The sequence below is a fragment of the Camellia sinensis genome, chromosome 2 (genome assembly GCF_055761805.1).
Source record: "Camellia sinensis isolate YWXY chromosome 2, ASM5576180v1, whole genome shotgun sequence".
Classification (NCBI taxonomy): Eukaryota; Viridiplantae; Streptophyta; class Magnoliopsida; order Ericales; family Theaceae; genus Camellia; species Camellia sinensis.
In genome coordinates this window covers 18309098-18314862 of record NC_138962.1, presented here as the reverse complement: position 1 = coordinate 18314862, position 5765 = coordinate 18309098, and positions in this window count along the sequence as shown.

Below are 5765 nucleotides of genomic sequence, written 5' to 3'. Positions count from 1 at the left end.
CTTACTTCCTTTGAGAAAAAAGTGGAGCATCTTGTGGGCCTCCATTTCATCCAAACCAAACTTGGTTTTGTGCACTTTTGAGGTTCTTCTTTATCTCCTTTGAGCCTCTACACTTGAGGTAGGGATATTCTACACCTTAATATGCTTTTAACCTAGATATGTGTTGTTGTGTATAGATGATGGGATTTGAGAGTGACTTTGAGTAACCTAGGGTTTGGGTTCAAAATTTAAAAGAGGGGTTTTCCATGTTGATCTATAAAATGACTATGGGGCCTTGTTTATGAAGTTTCTTTAGTGTTAAAATGGTGGAATCTAGCCGTTAGGTTGAATTTGAGGAAAAGGGAAAGATTTTCCCTAATTTGAGTTAAATAAATTATTTTGTATAAATAATGAAATTGATATGAGAAATTCGAAATTGGAAGGGTGTATGAATGAATGGTGTAGTTGGATTTGTTAAATCACTCACCTATGAAAATTTGATAGATTATCTGTTTAAAAGATTGTATATCTATTTTGGGCTATCGTTGGAGGATAGCTATGATTGTTGTAGAAACTGCATGTGGATTAAGTGAATTGAAACCTATCATTTAATTTACGTCATTGAATATGACTGTATGATTGAGATATTGAATATGTGTCGTGGATAGTCATTGTATATGACGATATTTTTAATACATTGCATATGTATTTTTGTTTGGGAGGAGATAGAGAATGTACTCCATTATTTGGGAGGAGATAGGGGATGGACTCCATTTAAAATTAAGTTGGCCGGAGTGTCTAGAGTGAAAGTCCCGAAATCTTATATATATATGGGTGCTGATTCCCTCGGACGAGAATCCGTAAAATAGCAAGAAAATTAAAGTGTTTGAACAATGGTTGTTATAAAATTGTGAACCAATGAGTTGTAGTCTCATTTGGGGTTGTTTGAATAACAAGGAACTATACTCATGAATTGATTTTAAATGAATGAATGCCAATGAATTGAGATGTAAATATCAATGTTGAATGGTCATAGAAAGAATGTAAATTGGTTATGTAAATTGAACATTTATCTGACACTTATATTTTAGTTAAACTTCATATATTGTGTTAGTTTATCTCCACTGGGCTTTGGCTCACCCTACTTGGGAAACCATTTTCAGGTACTGGTGACATGCCACCTCTAAGGACATAGCTTGAGAGGACTAGGGGCTGAAGGCTCTATTTTTGTTATACTTATGTTTAAATGTTTATTCAAGCTTGGGGCTTTACATGTATAGAACTTATGACTCTTTCTTTTGTTGTAACCAAGTGATATCTTGGAAAGGTGTAAGCCCGTAGGGCATTTATTTTGTTGTTATCAACTAGCGTTACATGTTGTAGCTTCAGAATGAACATTTATGAAAGTGTAATGCATGTAATACCTTTTGTAATATAAACTCTAATGAATGAAAGTATAACTTTTTCATTATGTTCATAGATCTTATGAATGGTTTATTTGTATAACTTTTTCATTATGCTCTTAGATCTTGTGACAACTAGGGTTTCATCAAAACCCTAGAAAAGAAGACTAGCCACTCATGGAGAAGTGGGAAGAGGAAAAGGATGAGGAAGAAGCCCCCATGGAAGTTGTCCTTTAAGCTTGAGAAGAAATCACCTCCTTAAAACCCTAGTCTCCCTTTCTTTCAAAATAATTTTCGAACCCTAGGTTTGCCTATTTTTTTTCCTTTTATTCTCAGCAAAACACACCCAAAATTTTGTGCACACGTCCCTAGACGGGCCCGCTCGATCGCCCATGTGGACTGATCGATCATGCGGTGAAGCTTGGCCACACATGCGGTGGTCTGGCTAGCTCAGATTTTTCACTTCTCGCACGGAGGATCTACTTGCGCACCCTTTTTGATTGAATTTATGTATTTCCTGCCAAATCTGTACAAGTGCACGAAACACATCATCTTCACCAAATAAACAAAATTGAAAAACTAAAAATGTAACTTAAGTGGCCTCAATATGGTATCTTTCGGCCTACATCACACTTCCTACTAAAGGAAGCATTCCCAGAAACAAGTTGGGATCAAGATTCTGGCAAAATATTGAGAATTTGTTGCATATAATTCAATAACATATAATAAATCAATTACAAAAATAGCTACACAAACAGTGAGTTTGAAGGAGTGATAGGGTTTTTTTTGATTTTTGGTAAGAATAATGGTTAAATGATTAATTGTTAGTAATTGCTTTTTTGTACCTAACACAAGGTTCGATTTTAAAGCCGGATGAGTACACATCATTATTGTATTAGTGATTTCATTAATGAGCATTTAATTGTCCTCAGCTCAGCTTCCACTAATGACCAGGTCTCTTTCTCTTTCTCTTTCTCTCTCTTGCTCAACAATAACCTTTGTTTCCCCCCTAGTTTTCTTCCTCATTTTTCTTACCTTTTTTTGGATTTTCATAGTTCAGAACTTGGAGGTGATTTGCATTTAGCACCTGTGTTCAGAATTTTCTATTTTCAGACTATTAAGAGAAGGTTGAATTTTGCGTTCCTTATTTGAAAAATAAAAAATACGTAAAACCCTAATTTTATTTCTAATGACGTCTACAATTGCATATCGGTTGTTGAATTTTTTTTTATATATTTTATTTTATTTTATTTTATTTTATTTTTAGTTTTTGGATTCAACCTAAGACCCAATCTCTTGCCACCTTAGGGGTAAATTTAGGGACGATGTTTTAGAGGTCTCTTGCATTACTCTTTGGAAAATATAAGTAGACATAATTTTTTTCAAGAACGGATCACATGAGAGACAAACAATGGGATCCATTTGTGTGAGGCCCACATGTATCTCACTCTGTGTCCCTTCTATAAAATAAAAATAATAATAATAAAAAATTGTTTTGTATGCAGCACAATTGTTCTTGTGGGGAGATGGGTTTCGAGCAGCAAAAACGTAGTTTTTGAAATGGGATAAGATTTTATATATTTTTCTCAATATCATTTCAACAAGAGTCTCGTGCACTAGGCCTTTTTTGTGTGGACTATATACATGAGGTCTATTTTCTAAATCAGAAACACACGGGGACAGAAGCTTACTCGGGAGTGTAGCAAGTGATTTAGAAAAACATTCTCCTTTTCGTCTATATATATATTTGCATAATTACACTTTTCATAGGAGTTATTCCTTTTACTTACTGTTCTACAGGGAATTGTTTTCACTGGGAGTAATGTTTGTAATTGAACTTCAGGTTAGAGGAATGCTAAAATTAGGAATTTAGTACATCTAACTTGGAGGTAGTTTAAGTTTCTTCTCCAATTGGAGGTAGCTGATATGCAAGGTTATTACTTGAAAATGGAGTATGTTAAGCACCTCCCTTTGGTTGCTGGTGCCATGATCGATTCATAAGATATATCATTAATAGAAATGAACTTGCTTGTTATAATATTGGTTTAATTTACTAATGTTCTGGAATTGAAATCTGCCTTCACCTTTTTCTATAGCTAGTAGCCAATGAATGTAATGATGTTAATGGGTGTGAATTATAATTGTTGCATATCGAATGAGTACAGGAACTTGGAGAGTAGATAATAGATATAGAAGGGATGTGTTCAAAAATGAAAAATGAAGTTTTTAATGTGGTTTAGCTTAGTACATAAGTGAATTGTCTGGTTATATTTCCTTTACTTTGTCTAATTGTCTTGCTAATGTTGTGGTCATGATGTGGCAGATTGAGTCTTCTTTTTCTTTTTTCTTTTTTTTCCCCAGTAATCTATATATTGGTATTAAGAATTAATAAAAGATTAAAGGGTTTTCGTAGCATTTCGTTTATGATCCTAAACTTTTCTTTTAACAATCCCATGGATTCCTCATGTGAGATAGAAAAGATTGCAAATGTTTTTATCATGCATCAATCATCCAATGTTATTAGTTATAATTCCCTGTATAAGCATGTTAGTTAAACAATGTTGAGATCAACTATGAACCATGCAAGGTAACCATTCTTCATCTTGTTTTCACAACATTAATGTAAACTATGTCTATCTTGGAGTAATTATTTTTAAATTTTTGTAGCAAGTTGATTTAGTTTAATCTTTGTTAACTCTTGAATATTGATAGTAAATTTTGGGTGGCTTTGTGTACTAAGATTTATGTGTGATTGCTGCAGATACTACAATTGACACATTAAATTGCAATCTATTAAATTAATCTATCATTGGATAATTTTTAATTGGTAATCTATTTGAGAGTTTGGCCTATTCTATGCAAGTTCTGCAAGCTTGTGTCGATTTGAAGCTTAGGAGCTCTCTGCTAGATTTTGAATGCCATTTCAACGAAGCCCTTGAGAAGAAGATGCTATGAGTTGAGTTGTTTTGTTATGTAGGTAGATATAACTCCCGTTACAATCTGTTCATTGAATAGTTCAATGCTACAAACAATGCTTATGGCACTAGCCTTATAAATTGGAAATGATACTTTTAAAATCTCTGTCTGTTTATGATATACAATCAAGATATTACATACTAATAAATCAGAGCATGGTATTTGTTTTTTTATTGAAATATCTTTTGCTTAAGCCTCTTTGAGTGTGATGAGCATTTTTTTTTTTTCGTGTAGTTGAATTTTAATTTGGAAATGAATAGATAGTCTGGTGATATATTTAATATTTTATGTTTGGTTGTTGAGAAATCAATAAAGGAATATAAGTTGATGTTCAAACTAATATTTTTAGAGTAATTGTTACAAAATCAAAAGGCCAAAAAAAAAAAAATCAAACTTTTAGAGACCAATTTTAGTTGTCTCAAAAAAATTATAACCTTTACACACCACTTTCATTTGTCCCAAAAACTAAAACTCTTAGAGACCACTTTCATTTGTCCAAAAAACTAAAACTTTTAGAGACCAATTTATGTTGTCTCAAATTTTTTTTTTTCTTTCTCTATAACTACTTCTTTTGCTCTGGGCTGTTATTAGACTTTTTGTCTCAAAATTAAAACTTTTTGCAAAACCCCATATTTTTGTCTCTAAAAGTCTATTTATAGTGATAAATGCAAAATTTTATCTCCAAAAGTCATTTTTTTTTTTGACAAACTTCGCAACAGAGAAGATTAGTTGGCTAAAGCTTTTCCCAACAAATATTATACTTTTAGGAACGGAATAAATTTGTTTCAAAAAAACTGATTTCTTGTAGTGTACACATACACATGTTTGTTATGACACATAAAAGATAGGAAAATATATTAAAATTCATAGAGTTAAAAAATATTATTCTAAGAAAAGAAGTAAAACTCATTTCCATATCTTCTACCATTTTTCAAACATAACTTTGTTACATATTTGTTAGCCTCTAACAAAAAAAAAAAAGAAAAAATATCACTTTGATTTTTTGTTTTAGGCCTTATTATATGTGGTTGAGGCGGCCATGGCCAGGCTGGCTTAGTACATAACATTATTTGTAGCACCACTATTTATTTACGTACGTAACCCGCCTATAAATAAGTTTGCATGCCTTGATCTTATTATCAAAAAAACAAACACAAAACACGAACACCGATATTGCCACACAAACACAGAGAGAAAGAGAGAGAGAGAGAGAGAGAGAGTTGTAATTATGGTGAAGCTAGGCATATTTGTAGTGCTTTACTCAATAGCAATTGCTATGCAAGTTGTTTGTGGCATTGCAGAGAGTCTCAAAGAAGGGGAACAATGGTTCCGTGATAAGATCAGCACCAACAAAGCAGAGCAAAAGGTGACCAAACTTCACTTCTATTTCCAAGAGTTGAGGGGTAA